The 21,841-nt window shown below is 37.2% G+C and overlaps 1 protein-coding gene across 1 annotated transcript in view; it reads left to right on the plus strand.

The window, feature by feature from the left end:
- LOC104143367 (uncharacterized) overlaps positions 1-21,841 on the plus strand; it is a 417,508-nt gene that overhangs the window by 252 nt on the left and 395,415 nt on the right. Inside the window, exon 2 of the mRNA XM_068925206.1 lies at positions 5,269-5,817. The gene's annotated coding sequence lies outside the window, so the exon portion shown is untranslated. The remainder of the gene's footprint in view (positions 1-5,268; positions 5,818-21,841) is intronic.

The following is a 21,841-nucleotide window of genomic DNA, read 5'->3' on the forward strand; positions in this document are numbered from 1 at the left end:
AATGTGTTAAATCTTTCAAAGCAAATGTATTATTTTGTGTATAAGGACAGAGGCAAATTAGGAGCGTGGTCGAGGAACAGCAGACATTTATTTCCTACGTGAATTGAGAAGTTCTGATTTTATCTGTTCAAAGTTTCCAACCATTCTGTCCATTCCCCTTATCCCTCCCCCCAAACTATTGATGCTGAAGAAATGACAAAACTAGCTGAATGCTTAAGTATCATTCTTATGAACTTTTTGAATCACGCAGGCTGTGATATACAAAACCAAATCTAAACCAGAATAGCAGAAACACTCATTTTGTCTTCTGTAGAGACACACATATATATTTCTGTGTCTTTCTATATATAATCTGACTTTTTTATTTTATTTTTTAAAAACAGAGTACAATTCTTGGTATTGTTAAAGAGCTATAATGTCGAACTGTAGCTTGTTACCCTTACTCTCCTGAGTGTAATTGCACTAAGATCATTCAGTTTCCATTTGGAAAGCCAGTGGCAATTACTGGAATACAATGTATCATGCATTTGCTCACTGGATATAAAACGTATATACTAATTCGCAATAAAATGTAACAGCTGTCAGTGCATTTTCTGCTCTGTTACTTCAATAAATTGGAACTCTGACTAGAAAATGGGAATATTGCATTTTTACACACTCTGTAATGTGTTTGCTTTTTGCAAATACAATTTATTTTTTTCATGACAAAAATTGTGGTTTGTTATTACTGCTAGTGGATAAATATTCTTATATCAGAATGAATTACACATGGTATCTGTAAAGAAGTAGTAATATTTTCTGCTTTTTATTGTAGCCTGTCTCCAGTAAACAAAATGCACTTAACCTACTTCTGTCACATACTGAGTATATTTTTTAACATTGCAATGGTGGGGGATGGGGGGAGTTTATTTTACCGTACCTTTGCAGGTATTTGGATTACTGGCTAACATTTTGTAGGAGACCTTTATTTCCCTCCTAGATTTCTTTTTATATTTATAAATGTGTATATATAGATAAATAGTTCTGAAAGACAGTTGTTAACCATGATTCTTCAGATTATGAACTAGTGCATCTGAGTTTTATTTAAAATAAAATGCCTGCACATTTGTGTAATTTTGTTACTTGAGGTCAGACTTTTCACAGATAATTAGCCTTTTACACACTGTGAAATCAACCTGCATTGGTTATTTGGCTAGACTCTTTGCTTCTGTTCTTTATTTCCCAGAAGGTTAACGTGCTGCAAATCTAGCTGCAAGCACATAGTACTGTCTCTTTGTGTTGCTAATTATCCCGTTGCATAATTATTAATATCAGGAGCAGGAAGAGGAAACAAGCACACCAAATAGTCGTGAATGCTAGTGTTCTGGCAGGAAGCTAGTCCTGCATTAATAAAATGTGCCTGTGCCAATATCACAGAAGATAGGAGCGTTCCTTGTTAAGGATCATTTATTAACTGAGATCATCTTTTAGTTCGCCTTGGGGTAATGACTAATGTCAATGGCAAATTTCACAGTTGTCTAGAGAAATGAATTAAATTTGTAATAAAAAGCCCTTCGGCTTGTTGTACATGTTCATTTATTGGAGTAGTTGAACTAGGAGAACTGTAAGGCAACCAAGAACATCGGCTTAATTTTCCTTACATATAATAGTGACCTTTAGCTTCATATTGAAAAAGTTACCTATTATAGACTGGTAAATTAAATGAGAAGTTCCTCTAATGCAAAATAAACTAAGTGACTGAGCTAAGTTAAACGGCCCTTGAGCTTAGGAGGTTTCTGGCAGAAACAAATTCTTTTTTTTCTACATCAGTTCTGTGTAAGCCTTCTGAAGGTGGTTTGATGTCTAATCAGTCAGATAAAGCAATATAAAGTGGGATGCTAAAAACTAGTTAGTTAGGTCCCTGTCCTAAGGGATACCAGGATGACTGCAAATTTAGGATGATATAGTGATGTTTTAGATTTTGAAAGTGTAGCTTGTTTTTGAAAACTTTCAAATGTTCTCTGCATGTTTTCTTTACTTTTCTAAAAACTGAAAGCAAGCCATAATAATTTATAAAAAGGGTTTTGTGTTTGTGGATTCAGTAACAAAGAGAAGCAAGTCTCAAAATACTGTCTCTGTAGCGAATAAATATGAAAATGACAGAAAGATATCAAAATGTAATTAGAAATAGCATGCATCAAATGCAGATAGAACTAGAATTAAAATCACCCTTAGCTGCTAGGTCAAAGAGAGTTTATGATTTCATGGTATATATTGTAGTCTTGGGAAAGATAATAAGCTATGTCCCACCAGCATTTTAATATAATTGTTAGTATAGTAGGTTTATCTCTCTCAAAGACGTCCCATGCCTACCGAACACAGGAAGAACATGGGGAAAATCCCAGCAGACAGCGACAGAAAAATCTTGCAGCTGTTGAAAGAAGCTGGAGATGGGGATTTACTTTGCCATCAACACCTAGTTGGGTTCAGGATGTGCTTATATGTTAAGCCCCTGAATGATACCGAGGTGCTTGGAAAAAGGTCAAAACAAATACAAGAGTGCTGTCTTAGTCTGCATGTTTGTCAAAGTTCATGGCAGAACTGCAGCACCAACATACTCAAATTCAGTTTTCTCTGTATTATATAAATTCTTCATTCAATTTCGTGTAGTTGGTGCTTTTTTGTGATGTGATGGTTAAATCCTGTGTGTATTACCATCGTATTTAATATGACAATCACCTCACTTATTTACCTTGAGGATCCAAATGTTCTAAAAGTTTTGTAAATGTAAAATAATATCTAAACTATTCCATAAGTAAAAGTTAACTTTTGGAAGTTTGGTAAGAATCTGCATACTTTAATGTGCACTGTCCTTCTGAAAGTAATTTTTAATAGTTATAATTGATGAATAATTAATGAAAAAAAGGATATTCTTAAAATATCTGATCAGGTTTAGCAAAAAATTTGGAATGACTGGCATTAATGTCAATGCAAATTCTTACCATTTCTCAGGGCAAACTGTAGATTATTAAGAGAGAGACAGACTTGGAAAGTTTTTAAGGAATTTTGGTGACTCTTGTCTACGTTACTGTTGTGTGACCAGCTCATGAGTAAATTATTTTAGATTTAAAATAAGATTATGGAGAAAGGGATATAGTCAAGTGTAACATCCAGAGATTGTGATATATCCACAGGGAGTCAGTGTTGCCGGGGGTCTTTTTTGCACCAGTCAGCTAATGGACCCAAACTAGGGAGGCAGAAAAGAAGAGTTAAATGCAGAGGTACAAAGCTGCTAATGGTTACTGTTTATTTTTTTCTGACAGGGAAGGTCAACTTTAATTTTGTATCTGTCACATGCCTGAATTCTAATGTATCATCTTAGGAGCTTTTAAGAATATTCCAGGAAGATAATGCAGAAATGAAGCATGGTGGTGTTTATGAGTGGGGGAGGGAAATGGTAGGCTTACATTGTCCTTCTGTGCAAATCCTTGCTAAGTTTAGTGGGATAACTTTCTTTCTTTAAAGCCCGTATTAACTTTTATTGCACAGACAGGAATTAAAGTAAAATTGTCAGCTGCGTCGCTCTGAGTAAAATCTAAAAGTTTACCTTTTACCTTTGAGTATTTTATTCTAAATTCAGAAAAATATTTTAAAATATTATGTATTTCTTAAATAGTAAAAAAAGGGCTTTGTTTAGCCATAGGTAACGCAATTGTATTTTTTTTGCTAGCAAGAATGTGCAGTAGCGAGAGGCTTTCATTTCAAAAAGGCTCTTCTAAAATTCAGCCACTAAAAGTTGTGAATATGGTGAGCAAAGCCCGTGTTTTTAAAATAAATATTCTAATGCCTGCTCAGAATATGGGCATGGGTATGTATAAAAGGTGTTACACATTCCATTTTCAGTATGTTGATTTAAAGTTTTTTTTTTTTTAAGGGAAAGAAAAAAGTATAATCAAAGCTAGAACTTGATCTAAGCATGACAAAAAAAATCTCTAGTTTTGGAGGTAATAAAGACAGTAACTGTATACAGGTATTTGCAAATTTAAGCAAGAAATTCTCTACAAGGAATTAAGAATTGTCCTGTGTTTAAGGAAAAGAAGGAAAACTTCCACCTAATTTTCTTCCACAACTTTTTTTTTTCTAGAAAGTACGTGACTGATAATATAAAATATCCTTCTAAAAAACTCAGCAAAGCCAATGTCCCTTCAGCCATAAATAGGAAAATATGATATTGTTACACAGTTAAAAGAAATGATTATATTTTTCTTAAAATTTGAACACTATATTCAACATTTACAAAACTAATACCTCGAGTACTTGCAGCACTTGTCAAAGTCTTTCGGAAATGTTGGTGTGAGGAACACCTGAAGTTTAGGCTGTTCTTAAGCAAAGTGGCCAAAAATGGAGTTAAGCAGCTAACTTTGAAACTGCTTTGGGGCTTTTTATTTTATTTTTTGCAATTCAGTTAGTCACCTTTAGGAAGAGATCTTTGGTCTGTTCTCTCTGAGCTTTCTGTTTGCTTAAATTAAAATTGGTATTTTCTACTAAGAAGTATTTTCTTTTTTTTTTTTTTTTCTCCTTGTAAATTGTAGTGTTTACTTTTCACAGCCTTAGCTGACCAAGAGGTAAAGCAGCATGGGAGGAATAAAGCAGAAATGGGTGGGGTTCTCTGAAACAGATTCATCTTCTCCCTCTGTATTTCTCTGCTGTAGAATAGACTTTATGCTTATTCACAGAGAGGGAGTTTAGAAATGTTTTTAGAAAATGCAGATGTGCAGAGCATTCTTAATAAGGATGGGAAAAGAGTTTGCACTCCCCTTTTAACCACTCTCTCACCTCAGCCCTTTTCAGCATGTAACCTTATTCTCTGTGGGATTACTTGGATGAAAACCAATTAGAGAACTGCTCACACAATATAAATGCATACAGATTAGTACAGATTGAACAGTACCAATGCCAACTAATCATACAGTATATAAAGTCCTAAACAATATAGATATTAAGGAATGATGGGGAAATGGACTCATATTGTTACAAAACTGAAACACAAAATGGAAGCAGCATTCAACTGTTTATTTAAATAATAAATAAAGTATAGGTTTTCTCTCCCCCCCCCCTCCCTTTTTTTTTCTCTTTGTGGCAATCGGCCCATAGACAAACTAAGTATACCAAAGAAAAGTCAGCCTACATGGTTTCCTGAGTATTCCCCATGCCTTTTTCTTAACATTACTTTGTTGTTGTTGTTTTTCGTCCTTTAACTGCCTGTCCCCTCGATAACCTCGAGTGCAGCACTTACTCTCCAGCTGGGACAAGGATGAGAAAATGGTCTCCTCTAGGAGGACGCTGATGCCACTACAAAGGTGTCTGGGAGGGACAAACAGAGACTCTGAATATAACCGAGTTATTTTAATGCATGGCCCCGAGGACTGTGAGACCTGAAGCTGCTCTCTGGGTTTGTTTTGCTGAGTGAAGCCTGCAAGAGGACGACTGCAGAACCATGAGATCAGCCATTGTTTCCCTTTGCCTTGGTATTGTCAGTTCCTGAGATCCCATGGAGGATATTTTGAGGAAAATATTGTACCTTTTCTCTTCACGTCTGTTGCCCAGCGATGGAAATGGAATGATGAGAAAATGCAAGTCTCCTTCAGGTTTCATGCTCTGTTCATACTACTATGTCTGCTCTGATGTGTCTACGGTTTAGGTCATTTTTTTTTCTTTAGTTCTTTCCTGCTTCTTCTATTCCTGTTAATAGGAAAATGTTTTTATGATTAAAATTAGAACTTTCTGACAAGCAGTAAACTCTTCCTCTACATAGCTCCTCTGATATTTCTTTGTAAGGTATGTAATCATGGTGAAACCTTCAACATTTTTTTAAAGTAATATCAGAGACCGCTTTCAGTCTGTTCCTAATTAAAGCCATGTGAGGTACCCATTATTTACTTTAATATTGAAAGGGCTGTTTAATCCTTGAAAAACGTTCTGAAAACAGTCATGAAATAACATGCTAGAATTTTGAGTGGCCTGCTTCATATCTTCTCCTGGGCGTTTATTTGACTGATTTCTTAACTGTTGAACTAAATTGTCCGCTTAGTATTATAGCAAATGAGGAGAGTGAGAAGTCTATCTAGATATAGCCACAAGCCAAAAGTGAAAGATAAAAACACACATAAAAGAACTGAGTCATACTCAGATTGACAAAAACAACTTGAGACAACTAAAGGAAATGGAGTAGTTTACAGGAGAGATTGGTGTATACATTGGTCTTCTCCAGAACAGCTGTCATTTTTAGACCAGTCGTGATTATGCATTGAATTTTACTCTGAAAGTGTTTACTATAGCATTCAGAAAAAAAGGCTAATTGCAGTAGTAACTCCCTGTACTATATGATGTGTTCGTCTCAAAGAAGCTTCAAAGAAGGAAGAAAAGAGATCTCTGCTACTATGGTTATTACGTAATTTTAACTGGATTTCTGTGCTCGAGTTTTAATAGAGATGTGCTGGATCTCAAATGTCTGCATTCATTAAATTCCCATTGCTCAGTTCTGTTGCTGAAACCCAAAGCTAAATCCTGGACTGTGCACTCAGGTACTAATTATGTCCACACAGGAATATTAGATAGGCCCTTGTGCACATGAGACTCTCATCGGATGATGTCTAGATGACATCATTTTCTTAGCTGGCCTAGTCTAGCAGTGACTCCCCTTTTCATGAGAGAAAGTCATTTTAGGAGAGGAGATGGAGAAACAGCAACAGCTACCCATGAGTCTGGTATCCATACAGTGTGACTTGCTAGCACTGTGGAGCAGGAGAGGGCAGCAGGGTCCCACTGTCTCGTCTGAGTTCATATAATCCACACCTCCCTCCAGCATTTGCTTTAGACCTGGAGACTTTGGGGATATAACTGATTGGTTCTTTGGTGGAGCTTTTCAATTCTAATCCCTGATGAAAGTGTATATTAGAAAATATGAGGAACTATTTTGGGATTTGTTGAACTTGCCTGAGGATGGGCCCACTGGGGTTATTCATGCCAACTCTCAGTGAATGTGCAGGATTGCTGACCTTTTCAGTCAGTTCACACTTGATCATTTGAATCTTGCAAAGGAGTGACTTCTTATCATCAATATGAATCTTTTTTTTTGTCCACAAAGAGACTTATTTTTCCCCAAATGTTTTTCATTGATATTGCCTCATTACTGTCCAGCCCACTTGAGTCCAGGCTGTAGCAAGGAACCAGCTACCTCTAATGCACTGCTAAACTTCCCTCTGCCAACTAAAGGGGTGTCAAACACCAGTTCTTCCTAGGAGGCGAACATCAATGTATGTGCCTGTTTAGTTCATCTTAATATTTAAACCACATGAGGAGATGCCATTATTTACTATAATAACCAACAGTGCAGATGGGAAGTTTTCATTTAGAGCATATCACCACATCACCTGTCATACCAAGTCAAATTAAACATAATTTAAAAGGAATTCTTCCCATCTAACAAGGAGGACAATATTATGCGGAAGGCCACTGAAAGTTTATTTTTATTTTCTTATCTGTCACGGATTTGTCAAGCACCACTCGTGGAACTGAGACATCACAAGCCCAAAGGGTTTAAAGTTGGGAAAGACCTATTAGGTCATCCACCTCTCCCTTCTGCTATGAGAGATTTGTTACTGATAGCATAGTCTAAAGTGCTTTGTCTAGTCCAATTTTTAGTAACACTTGCTGTTGTGTAGAATTTCTGGTTTTACAGAAGAAGAAAATTCCATGGAAAAAGACCACTAACATATGAAATGATATGGGAGTGAGATGCTTTGTGTGAAATTTTTGCAATCTTAGTAATCACTTGTACAGAACGAGGGAAGAAAGTCTGGGCTAGTAGAGGGAAGTTGCTTACAGTTTTTGAATGTAAGCTATAAGCGATCACAGAGCATTGTTTTTTTAAAAAAAACAATTTTTATGTTTTATGTAGAAACTTGTTGCTGAAAAAAAGTAAAGGATGCAGGGTTCATTTGAGTGGACAAGGAGAAAACAGGCTGCCAAGGGTAGTAGAAGTGCAGTGTGACACTATTTCTGTTTCAAGTATAGGAGGGTGCAAGAAAGCAGCATGCTCCTTACTAATTCATCTCAAAAAGCATGCTGCCACCTGAAAAACTGCCAGAACTAACACGCCATCATGGGTTAATTCCTGTCCCCTAAAAAGGGAGCCAGGATCTTGCCATTGACTTCCTTGGGGTTAGGATTTCACACACTAGGTGAAATTTCTGTTGTGTAATGCAGTGCCAAGGAGCTGAAGGAACTTTGACTCATGAATATGCAGGAACTACACTGTATTTGGAAGAGAAATGCAGGCTTCAAAGAAACAGGGAAAAGTTAAAAGTCCGGGAATGCTTTCTGTATCATCTCCCGACTAGGTCTCATTTCTACTAGGCTGATGCTAATCCCAGACATTTCTTACGAGTTTGCATTCTAGAGAACAATAACTTACCTGAAAGACTGTATGTTTCTCTAATTCCATTTTAATATCCTATCCGTGTTCCTGAGTGGGTAAGTAAGTAACTGATATTTATTGTTATGCTTAGAATTCAGGGGTATTTTCGCATGCTATCTTCAAGGAAGTGGTGTCAGGGCATCCTCTGAATTGTGAAGGAGAGGAATTCCATAGCTGACTGCCTCCTGTGACCGATAACGCTCTGTGCCATGCTCTTGCAGCCTTTGCTCTGTCATTGATACTGCCAGTTCCAGGCTTCCTGCTGGTCATATTTACTATCCTGTGCTGTGGAGGAGGGGAAGGAAAACTGCCCTCCAAATAGTGCAGATCTCGCTCGGTGGGGATTCTGAAGATCAAGCTTAAGACCTTGAGTGGATTACTGGTCTATGCCTTAGTAGATGGGCTGCTGGATTTTGTATTATTTGGAGCATCTGCATGTGGCCTGGGTACTTTTATAACTCTTACCTGACCAGTAATTTTCATTGAGATCACCTTCAACCCCAGTTTTAATAATTCAGACTTAATACAGAAGGAATTATACGTATGACCTTCTAGTCAAACCCTGAAAAAAGTTCACCTTTCAGCATATGTGTTCATAAAAACAGTCACCTTTCCCATAGCTTGTTCACCCTCCCATACTAGTAAGTCCAGATTAGAGAAAAAATACTTTTACTTTTCTGCTTCCCTTATCCTTTTTTCACTTACATAATAGACAAACTTTTCAGCAGTTGTCCTCCATGAATATTCTCCACCCAACTGTTCATGTGACCATAGCATCGCTATAGTGAAACATATATATATGTATAACATATTTACAAGCAATTTGTTAGGTGTATATATATATTTTTAATAAGCTGTTCAACTGCATTTGTCACTCATCCTGCTTATATGTGTGAGAAGCAACATGGCTGCTAGCCTTCTGAACTGGATAGTGAGAAACAGGCTGTCTCTCCCAGGGTGTTCACCATTTGCTCTCCGCGGGGAATTTAGGATGACTGGCTCAAGAGGAGTTTAAAATGTAGGCATGGGCTAAACTGGAAAGGTTTCTGTAGAATTACATGTTCTGTGCTTAGTAGTGCAGGTAGGGAGCTGACTAGATCTTGTTCTTATTGAAGTTTGCTGGCTGTGCTTGTAGTCTTGTAAATGTCTGTACTGCAGAAGTAATATTATGGGTGAGCCTGTATCTGAGGGCAGAATGAAAATGCTGTTAGTGGGATTCAGCTGGCCTTAATTCAAGTCATCTCTCCCAAATGTCCAGTAATGGCCACCTACTGATCCCAGTCCAGCTGGCAGCAAGCTCATATAAAAATCTCCTTGGAGATACGCAGCAATTAAATGAGAGAGAAAGCAATTGCTGTTGAAGAAGCTAACACTAGGAAATAACCGTGCAACCAAGTTTCTACTGCATGTGTAACATTATTCCTTGTAGGAGTCAAGCTGCCTGCGCCAAAGTAGAAAGCACTGATTGCCTAAGCAGATTCTGGGGATGGAGCTGGATATGATTTACACTGATCAAGGCCACAATGCCTGTGCTACTGTGGTGGAAAGACATATGGTACTTGCTTGAAGCAAGCTGAATACAAGCAGAGGTCAGTCTTGCACTGGTGAATGGTATCTTGTGTGTGGATATACGATGCTACTGGGATTCAGCAGTGGCTCGCCCAGATCATTTTTCTGTTGTGGACAGGGTAGAACTGGGGTGATCAGGTGAAACTGTGTTTTTTCGCTGAAGAGGTTACCCTGAAAAGTGTATTTGTGTGCAGTTGGGGCAGTATAATTTCTGTCAGTAGGAGCCTCTTGTCTTTGTTAAGAATTTGTGTTTCCCCAAAATAAGATTCTACTAGACACTGCATTCTTGTGGTATTTAAGGGAAATAGAGTGGGTTAATACCCAGGAAATTCCTGCTTAGAGAATGGAATTCACTATTTTAGATATTTACATTGAAGTATTTTTTCTTCTGTAAAAATGTCTGTGAAGAAATTGCCATCCTGGAATGAAATGTTATTTACCTATATAGATGATTTTTACAGGAATGTTGTTTTCAGTTAGTTTGGCTCTGCCAGCTTTTCTGTTGTTTAGCATTTGGATTTTGTTAAAAATCGGAATTTATGTTTCTCTTTCTCATGCACTCTAAGTTTAACTCACATAGAGCCAGTAAATGGTAATTTTGTTTCCATCCTGATACAGTAAAAAATAACCTCTTCGTATTAAGATGACTTTGCTTTTTTGTAAAGATGTGGCATGCAGGTCAAAATCAATATGTATCCAAATCCTTTGTGGCAAGAAAAGATGGATAAAATGCTTTGAGACAAAATTTTAAAAACAAACACTGTAATTAGCTTTTATTTAGTCTTTTTTTTTTAAGACAATGATTTTCATTTCATATGGAAATGTAGATTTCTTCAGAGTAATTTCATGTTCTTTTTGGTTTAAAGCAACTTTTTTCCTTTGATTACTGAAATATGCAGTTCTCTCTGTTTAACACGTAATACCAAATCAACATACTTCCCCCTTCCTTTTTTTTGCTGATGACAGTCAGCAGAAATCGTGTTCCAAAGTGCCCTGAGAACAAGGGCATTGATCTCAAGTGAGATTCTTGTGCCACCTTCCCCTTGTCACTTTCAGCTGTAATTTGTTAAGATATCAGCTCTAAATTATTAAACACTTTATAAGTATAAATAATTCAGCAGTCAACAAATAAAGTGACAGCCCATTAATCAGTTTCTGTACATGTACATAGGTGGCATGCTGTGGTCTGTGTCGGGATATGAATTCTGCTGAGGTCTGTGTGCTTTGCAGCAGAGTTGCGTCTTCCCACCTCAATAAAAGGTTTGTTTGTGTCTTGTAGGTTTGTGCTTTGTTCGGACAAGATCCAATAAGTTCTTTCTAAGCTCCCGTGTAGGTTCTGTTGCAAACTTTGAGACTTTTGCTTGCATGAATCTGCCAGAGACCACATCAGCCTGAGTGCTGCTCCTGTTCTGCAGGCCAGCTCAGCTTACAAATGCCAGATACATGCTAGCATCACAGAAATTAGGCAGTGTGCTTGTAAGCGGACATACTGCACACTGACACAGTCCTCGTGGCAGCAGGATCACCTCTTTGCTATTTTAGGTTCATCTAAACTGGGGAAGCAGTGTGTGAATCGTGCTGGGATTCTTGTGTGCTACTCATATAATCAGGAACCACCCCCTCCTCAAGATTTCAGTAAGGTTTGCGTTGCACACAGCAGCATATATCAATGAAATGCTGTTGTTAGAGCACTGCATATTCTAAATGCAAAGTGCTATTAGGGTTTGTCAGTACAAAGAAGGCCTATTTCACACTCCTGAAATTACACCAGGAATCTGTAAGTGGGCACAAACATGCTTTCCTCCTCTTTTAATCCTTTCTGGCAGTGTTAGAGTAGCTCGATTAACATTGCACTTGGACATTGTTATACCCAACGCCATGAATATTCTAGGTAAACCTGTGCATTTGGATTATGCACTGTGTTTAGTCATGCTGGTATTTTGAAAACATCTCTAGAAAATGTTTTAAGAAATGCTGTGTGGATTTTCGTGTTTCTAAGCCAACGTATGACAAACACAAATGTACAGAGATCGTATTTAAGCCTTCATTTTCAACAGTGCAGGTGATGCAAATCTGGATTGGCAGTAAAAAGTTCGCTTAGGAGGAATGGGAGAAATGGTTGTTTAACAGCTTTCCATTCTCATCTTGCACAGAATGCCTGGGAAATTTTTGTCATGAAGGAAAGACTACAAAGAGGTGACTGAAATGATCCTAAGTCAAGGATCAATCCATCACATATAGGAAAAGATTATGTATGTGTCAATCTCTCTTGCTTTTTGATGCAGAACAAATGGATGTTACCCTTGGTAAATGGTTTATATGAATGCCAGTGCAGCGTTTTAATAGAACAGGCCAAGGACAGGGAGACCTCAGACTTCAGCATAGTCAGTGTTTCTTGCTGGATAAAGCACTAGCCTGGAACTCGCAAGACCTAAGTTCTGCTTTCACCAAGCTGTTAGATGACCTTGAGGAAGTCACTTCACTCCTATACAGCACCCTTACAAAACTGTGATAAAGATATCAGCTTCTTCTGTTATAGCCCTTTGAGGTCTAGTGGTTAAAAGTTCTGCATAAGAGCAAGGTGGTATTGTCACCCTGTGTGAAATTGGAACTTTGATGAGATTAATTTTGGACCACACACATCCAAGTGAAGAGATCCCAAATTATGCTGGTGATTTAATTTACCTAAGTGCTTGAAGAGAAAAAAGAGAGCACCTGTGATGAATCCAGTCTGAATAATATATAACATGCAAGTGAAATGCCACTAACAAGAAAATAATATGGTTCAGAAACCGAACACGAGAAATGACAAGCAAGTGGCAAAGAAAAGCCTGTGCTGAGTGGAACGTGATTCTGTGGTGAAACTGGGTAAACTATTTTCAAAAATAAAACAGTATGGAAATTTGTTTTGCCATGAGATCAAATTAAAAGTATTCTTTTATGGAACCCTTAGGCTGAAATGCACATATGTAAATAAGGATCAGGTTTCAACTTTTCTAGCAATAGAATGGATGGAGAATTATATTATCTGGTGCAGGACTTATTATCTTGGACATGGAGTCTTTATCGCAAAGTCAATGCATCTCAGAGCAAACTGAGGGTGGGAGGAAACAAGTCTGAGATATTACTTTTCTGACTATTAAAAAATAGTCTCTGGTCAAGGGATCAGGTTAGTGGATAATGAGTGCTTTTAAGGTCTGCAAGGTTAAGATGATGTGGCATCAGCTATATATAAAATGCTAGTACTGGCACTCTTGAAGCAGCTCAAGGTGAAAGTTAAAACTGTCATGGAACAAGGTGGCTGAAAAAAGTTGCAAGGCCAATTGACTGGATCAGCAGTATGGTGGCAGCTAGAAAGACAGGCAAACTGATGATCTACATCAATCCAAAAGACCTCAATAGCATACTAAAGTGCTTATACTGTTCTCTGCCAACAGTCACTGAAATATTGCCAAATCAAGCGAACACAATAGTCTTTTCAGTCATGGGTGCCAGAGATGGCTTCTGGCAAGTGAGACTGGATGCAGCAAACAGTTACTTGACAACTTTCTGGACCCTGTTTGGGTGCTATCGGTGGCTGACAATGCCATGCAGGATGGAAACTGCTTCAGGGGGTATCAGCAGAGAAAGCACAAAACCCCCAGGGGGTTGTCTGCTGCAGATATCAGTGCAGATGACATTGTTTATACTGATGTCATGAGGGCAAGGAAAGAGCTATGGCTAACCACGATCACAAATTAGCCCTGGTAGAGACAGCAAGAAAGATCAGTCATAAGCAAATGTAAGAATAGCTGGACTGGCTCAGATCAAAGCTCTGCCTTGCCTAATGTCCTGTTTCTAAGTGGTGGCTGGTGGAGTAAGTTAAGCAGAAGTATAAAAACAGGTCAAATGTTCAGCACTACTTCTCAAAGCTTCTTCTGCACTGCAGTTTGCAGAAGCAGGGTTGGCTACACAGCAGTGCATGTATACTAACCCCTGGGTATCATGCATCTTCTCATTGACTTCCTCAGTACCACCAGCAGCTCTTGAGAGGCATGATTTCCCTCCGCAAAAAGTCAAGGTATTTTTTCCCACTATACCATATTATGCATATCCTTGTTAATTCTGCTTTGGGGTTTTGGGGGTTTTTGTTGTTTGTTTTTTTGTTTTGTCTTGTTTTGTTTTGTTTTATTCTGTTTTCTACTAGTTTTTCCATTACAGAAGTCAGGTTTGCTGATCTCTAATTCCCCACATTCTCCCAGAATCCTTTTAAAAAAAGTTGCCGCTTCATTTGCTGCTTTTCATTCCTCTGGTACTGTGACCATTTTGATTACAGACTTTATACCACAGCCAGAAAATCAGTAATTTCTTACTTAAACTCTTTCAGAATTCTTGGATGACACCAATTTAATCCTAGAAATTTGTTAAGTTTCGTTTCATTAATTTCTTCTAAGAATCTCTCCTACTTATGCTGTGTTTTGAGGCAGTTTCTCCAATGTTTTTCCTGTAAAGAAGGGTTCTTGTTTGGGATCCCTAAGCTTTTCTGTAGCAACCCCTGACAGCATTCTATTTTTTCTGTTTTGTTTTTATCTTTTCAGAGATTCCTTATCACACCTGGGTCATCTGACTCTGCCGGTCTTCCTGCTATTGATGTATTTGAAAAGGCCTTATTAGTAGTTTTAAAGTTTTATGGAAGTTATTCCTCAAAATGCTCCTTTCAGTTTTTTCAGCAAATTCTCTAACTTGCATGCTGCCCTCCTTTTACATGTTAAATACTATTATAATGAATTTTCATTGTCTTTCTTGCATTTACATTTATTGAGTTTAAGTATGTTATGGCCACCCTTTTACCATAACTTTTTGATGGCAACATTTTGAACAGGGACTTTTTTCAGAATTAAATAAAATATGGCTTCTGCTGTGGATTTTTTGTCTAGGTACTCCAGGTATTTTGTTTATATTGTGTTTTGCCTTGGTGTTTCATTTACCCATATACCCATGGAGCTTCCCGTTGCTACTGTGCAACAAACATCTTTGACATCAGCTTCTAGAGCTTCTTTGACACCTTACCAACATTGCTACAGTCCTGTGTGTAAGGTCAGTAGGATACCCTTTGCTATGTTTTCCATTTAGGAATGGAGCTGAAATTCTTAGAGGTTCTGCTATATTGTGGGTGCAACAAACTTCTTTGCTTCATTTCATTTTAGGCATTTTTAGTGTGTTGAGCAATTTTTCTATCCACATTTCTGTATTCATGAATGTATATCATATGGGAGAGAAAAAAAGGTCTTACTGGTGGAAGAATAACTCTTCATTAAAGAGAGCTTGAAGTGAAATGATATAAATCAGTTATAAGCAAATAAAATAAAGTGAATGTTACAATTGTTTCTGATAGTCCTTTAAATCAATTTCCTCATTTTTCATGGGTATTCCAGTTCACTCATTTTTTTCAGACTTAAAAAGGAAAAAATCCTTAGTTAATCTATTCGTTGTTGAATTCACATTGTCAGTTTTTTTGGCTTGTGTTGCACATTGAGCTAATAATTTTAGAGGACAGTTTATGGTGGATCCAAGTTTTTTCTCCTTAGTTGTAACTGCCAGTTCTGAATTCAGAATTACGTAGGCCTGGTTTACATTGTTTTACTCCAGATGAATTACTTTTCACTTTTTTACTGAGGCATGTCTGCCACCTTTCTGTCCATTCAGTTTTGTGGCATCCTTTTGTAGTTCCTTAAAATTTGCATGACAATTATCTACTCAGAAAAAAACTTAGCATCACCTGCAGACTTGGAGATTTCAGATCTGGCGATTTTCTACTGATGACTACCTTGAAGAAAAGCAGTCCGAGCACCAGTCCCTACAAGAATACCCTACTGATTTCCATCTAGAAAATGGACAATGATAAGACCTTTGCTTGCTATCAGTTCTAAAAATAATCTCTCTTCAGTCCTGTTGGAGTTCAGCTTACTTAATAAAGTAAAAGACTTTTTGAAGATTTGAGTTTATGAACTACTTTTGTTCATGTGCTTGTCCTTTGTCCACCTTCTCACAGAAGCGCCTTGGGCTAGTGAGGCAGTATTTCCCCATATAGAAATCAGGCTGACTCTTTCCCAACACAACATGTTTTTCTATAGGCTCAGTGATCTTACTCTTTCTTACTCATAAGAGCTTAGTCTGTCTTACTTGGAGATAGAAGTCATACTTACCAGCCTGCATTTCCTAGGATCACTTCTTGAGACTTTTTTAAGATGGGCGTTGCACTGGCAATCTGGCAGTCTGCCACTGCTTGGTTACAGCAGCCATTTCTAATGGTAGTTTACCATTAAATTTTGTCCAGGAGTCCCTGATCTCTTTGGTCTAATAATGCCTTCAACTTAATGCTTGTTCAAGATCTTGCATAAAAGTCCAAAAATAGGAGCAGAAGGATCTGTTCTGATGTGAAAGCGAACCTTGATTCTTTAAATGGTTGAAATCAAAATTATTAGGGAGTTACAATGTGAACCAGATTGAAAGGAACATTTCAGAATATTACAGAAACAGAAGAGAGTGCTCACTCACCTGTAATACAAATTAATTCTTGCTTGGCAGTTTCAGTCTTTGTTTTTATCTATCATATTTCTGGTGGTAGCTTCTTTATGTATTTTTCCACATATATAGAAGTGTAACTGTGCTTGAATCAAGCAACCTGAAATTAATTTTCATAACTGGTCCATGCTGAGAATCTTTATCCTATATACCTGATGTTTTGTGTTCTTGTATTTATATTAGGCATTTATATCTGCCTTTTGGAAAATGAATAACACCTGACATGTATTTCTCTATTGAAAATGTTTAGCTTCACATCACACATCTTTCTTTTTAGGAAATGAAGAGTTAATCTCTCTTCTGTTTACATAGTTCTATCAGGGAATACTTTCTAGAAGTTTCAAATCCGGTAGACTTCATAGACATTTCAGTAATTTTGTTACCACTATATCATGCAACCAGAGGAGAAATCAAGATTAGGGTTTTAATTCTATATATTGATCACATCAGACTGGAGAAGTGGAGCTCTTAATTGCTGGAGTGCGAGTGTCTGTGCCCAAAATTATATTGGAGAAAGCCCACTCAGCATTTTGCAAGACACAGGTCTAGTTTCTTTATTGTTTTTTTGCCTAGATAGTAAATTCTCTGAAAAAATAGTGTTTCAGATTTGCTGAAAAGTCTTGGCACGTGCCTTAGACTTTCTTCGCTTGTTTTGCATGTGTGTGGATATATTTTCACCAACAAGCAAGAGGAGGAAGCCCTTATTACCCTGGTCTCTTGGCTAAGATAATCACCCACAACATGAGGGAGCCCCCTGACCAGTTCGTTCCTCTTTTCCTGTAACAGTGTCTTAATCATCAGTACAGTTATCAGCACTTTATTCTAAAAAAACCCAATTGCCTCATTTGTAGACCTGCTCCTGGCAGCAGTATGCTTCTAAAGTCTCATGTCAAAAACGGAATCTGAATTGTTTTTTTACCTTAGGTAGGTGTATAATATCCAGAATGATTAGCTAATGTGGAAAATGTGTCTTTTAGCAATTTTTCAAAAATAAAGTTCTTTACATCTTCATTTTTTTTTCCTTACAAGTGCCCAACAACACACAGTTTGTTTTGGATTAGAAGAAATATCACATGTTAAACAAAAAACGTATCTTTGTTCTTTGCTCTGTTTTTAGCAAAAGGAAAAATCAAAATTTGGCATTTAGACTGAACACAGTTCATTTCCCCCCTCCCATTTTCATTGCTGAAGTACTCCCTTCCCCCAGTTCCTCCCCCTAAAGCCCAAGAACCAACCCAACATAGTCACATCAATATTAATAAAGGATAAATATTTTGAGATATTTTGTACTTTGGATGTGGTCAGCATTACCTCTGGGGGAAACCTATCTATCTCACAGTGTTTTATATAAAACAGCAAGGCATATTAAAAGGCAAGAGGACAAGATTTTAGAGTAGAGCCTGGAAACCTGTCTTGGAAATTCCATTATTCAGAAAAGGAGAGAAAAAAAAAAAATATTTCTATCCTGAAGAGAAATAAAGAACTAGCAAATATAGACTTTTTTTCCACAAAGTGGTGAAATTTTCTCCATGATGCTTTGGGTCAAATTATTTTGTTCAATGCAATTTAAATATTTCATTTTGATTTCCTTATTAATGATTTCCTCTAAAAGCAATTTCACTTTGGAAACAAATTTTGAAATAAACGTTCCATTCTAAAAATGTTAAATAGGGCACTTGGGTGTTATTGAAATACCTAGTTTTATTTTCAAGCTGACATGTTTTACAAATGCTGTATTTTTTATTAAAATTTTATGTTAAGTAGATCAAAACTGTGTGATTATAAATTTCTGAGTTAAGTCTATTTCAGGGGAAATATAATTCTTAAAAGAAGCAGGTGGCTAGGCACATATAGCTTGCGCTGTGCTGATCAGGAACTATTTAAATGATATATAGAACAGAGTTCAGTGTGTGGATCTATTTCCAATTTGTGCATTCAGGAGGGGGAGCGTAGGAGGGTTAAATTTTGCATTTCAGTTATGGTGAGACTTAATTTTAAGTAAGTACAGGATGGCTGTGTTCTGCAGATTGAATCCAAACTCTGGGATCCATGAATGCTAACAAGCTTCCAGATCCATTCTCCTGACATTTGGAGTACTATAACTTCTGGGTGCGCTGGGCCAAGAAGCTGTTCATCGTCTAGACCTGACCTCTGGAAATGCTACATGGCTGGTATTGCTTGTTACTTGCATTAATGTAGTGCCAAAGGAATTAGAAAAAAGCATTGTCAAATAGTATGCAGAGACCGCACAACCATCCTCACCTGGAAGACACGAACAACAGTGGATGGATTCAAACAAATAAGCAAGTGCAAAGAAGCAGTGAGATAATATTAGTTAGCATGATAGGTAGTGGTGAAAAACTCAGGGTTTCTAACTTGCACTGCAGAAGATGGCTTTATGAGATATTTGATAATGAGGCAGCTTTAAGAATTTTTCCAGGGAAACTTTCTCAGGTCTAAATGAACAACTTGGACAAAGCCACAGTGGTGCCTGCACTGAAATTTAACAAATGAAAGAATGGATGCTTGCATCAGCAACTTACCAGCTCATGTCTCTGATCAGTAGCAAATAAGAGTCAAAAGACAACAGAAGAAAGGCAGTAAGGAGATCTAAAAATGTAAATTTACATTTAATACAATGGTAGATGACGAGCCCAAGGAAGGATGCAAAGGGAGGACTAGCACTACGGAATCTGGCAGAGCGAATCTTGCAGCAACAGCCCAGATAGATTGATATGAGCAGGGCGGTGTCTCAAGGCCAGGGAGATGTGCATGTGCTAATCAATATATGTGCTAATTAGAGCCTGCTCAAAAATGATGATGTCTTAGCTATGTCGTTCAGAAGATGGATGTGGGGACGACCTATGGCAAATGGTCAAAATCAAAGATCAAGAACACTGAGAGGTGGGAGAGACGCCTGCTGCCAAGCCAGTGGTGAGACCCCACTGGCCAGGAAAACTGCACGTTCAGAAGGAAAGGCTGCAATAGTTGTCTGTGAATAGTAAAGGAGGAATCTGGGGTTACTTGCTTTTCTAAGTCAGCTGAATTCCATTTTGGTTAGGTCAATGAGATAGATCTTGTCTGATACAAATAATCACCATTCTACTGGTTTCAATTATTGTGGTCATTCACGACAAGTAAGTTGACTGTGGACTCTTCAGTATGAGGTTTCATTTTCCTGGCTTCAGGAAAATACATAGACAGACATTTAACATACTGCAGACATTATCCGAATAGAAACAAGTAATAAGAATTAACCAGCACCAGTACTAGAAACATAAAATGTAATTTTGTATTAGGAAAAATATTAATCTTGGATATCTTAAAGAAAAAATAATAATTTTATTTGCAGTTTAAAATGACTGCATTCGTTAAAGATTATAAATTATCGTCAGCCACAGTTTATAGCTAATTTAAATATGACTGTTTTTCTGCCACTGTAAAATTTTGAAAAAGGTTTGGATGATAGTTAAAAAAAAATACAGCCTTTGGGAAGCTCTCCACTTTGTATGTATTTAGAGATTTAAAATGAGACAGCACGCTATTTCAAATAGGCATAAAATTAGAAACATCATCTAATGAGATGTTAGGTGTTATGATTTTTTAATGTATTATTTATGGAAAACTTTTACCAGGTTATCCATCACTCAAAATAAATGAAAGATAACCATTTTATTAAGCATATTACTGTTATGCTTGAGGAATAGGTTTTGCATGTCAAGAACAAGAAAGCACACATACTATTTTCACTTTATTCTGCATTGGTAAAACTGCAGTTCATAACAAAAAATGATGTACAGAAATAATAATTTGCACTTAAATGTAATATTTTCCTTGCAAGGAATTCAAAGCAAATCAGATAGATTAAAGATATGAGACAGAAGGTGCAAGTAAAGGACAAAATTATCTAAAGAGTAAGCAGTGGCACAGGGAAAGAACCCAAAGCTCTCATCAGGTCATTGCCGTCTTTTAAAGAAAGATGGTGAAAGTTTCTGGACACAACCAGGGACATACAAGAAATCGGGAGACAAAAGTTGAAGGATTAGTTTTCAGCCTAAGCTATTAGAGCACAGCCCAGATTTCGCCTACATGTCTTTGAGTGGTTTTCTTTGACTTCCAGAAAGCCTGACTTTCATCACTGCGAGACTCCTAGCGGCCTGTATCACTATTTCTGTTTATTTGGACCCAGACCTGGGTGCCCTCACACCAACAAAACCCTTTTTGCAGGTACTGTAGTAGAAACTACAAGCTTGTGCTGCTATATTTTAGAATATATGAAAAGTGACTGAAATGAAGAGAATGCTATTGAGCCACTGATAGCAGTCTATTGTTGCTTCAGGATAAAGTTTGTCTGAACATATGACTAGACACATGGGACTGAATTAGCTATCCACAGGAAACCACAACTGAATGACTTTTTATTTCTTACAGGAAAACATTAAAACAAGACATGTGCAGCCAAATTCTGTGGTGCATCCAGTAGAAATCTAAGTATTTGATTGCTGCTTCTGCTTATTTTATAACAGGGGATCCTTTGATGACTTACAGAAATTGGAAGAGTAATTATCAATTATTGCTTAAATCAGATTGAAATACCAAAAAAAAGACAACAAAATATAATCAGCTATCTAAAATTATTGTTCAGCTATTAAGATTTAAGGAATTCATGGCACTTCTAGTATTCAAGAGAAAAGTTAGCCTGCAGTAGGGAAAGCAAAAGGATCCCAAATATCAAAAACTTTTATAAGCACTGTTTGCTTTGCAGCAAAAAGCGTTTCACTGTTGTACCATCTTTATACAACAGGCACAGCAGTGCAGTGCTACATAAGAAAGAGGACTGCAAGAAGAGTGCGGGAGTGCCCTGTCCTTGATGTTTACATTTACAAGGGCAGACTGGTTAGCAGAAGCAAATGGCTACATCCTGTAATCAATAATTGCCAACTGGGGAAACTGAATGTAATCACTGAACGAAATGGTCATTTAATCAGAAGTCTTAATTTATATTTTTCAATATTTAAAGCTCTTTGTGTATTTATTTTGCTATTTTTGAATGATATGGTTGCAAGATAATTATTCTTCAAAGTCTAGAGATCAGTAATTTCTGAGGCTACCTGAAACCAAAGGGGTTATATGAACTTGAAGACTACCGCTAAGCTGGTTTCTCATACTATCTATGTGTCAGCAGATTCATTTGTTGAATCCTTCAGAGCAAGAGAAATAGATTTCTCATTCATTATGTTTCAGAATAGT

The sequence above is a fragment of the Struthio camelus genome, chromosome 1, assembly GCF_040807025.1.
Source record: "Struthio camelus isolate bStrCam1 chromosome 1, bStrCam1.hap1, whole genome shotgun sequence".
NCBI lineage: Eukaryota > Metazoa > Chordata > Aves > Struthioniformes > Struthionidae > Struthio > Struthio camelus.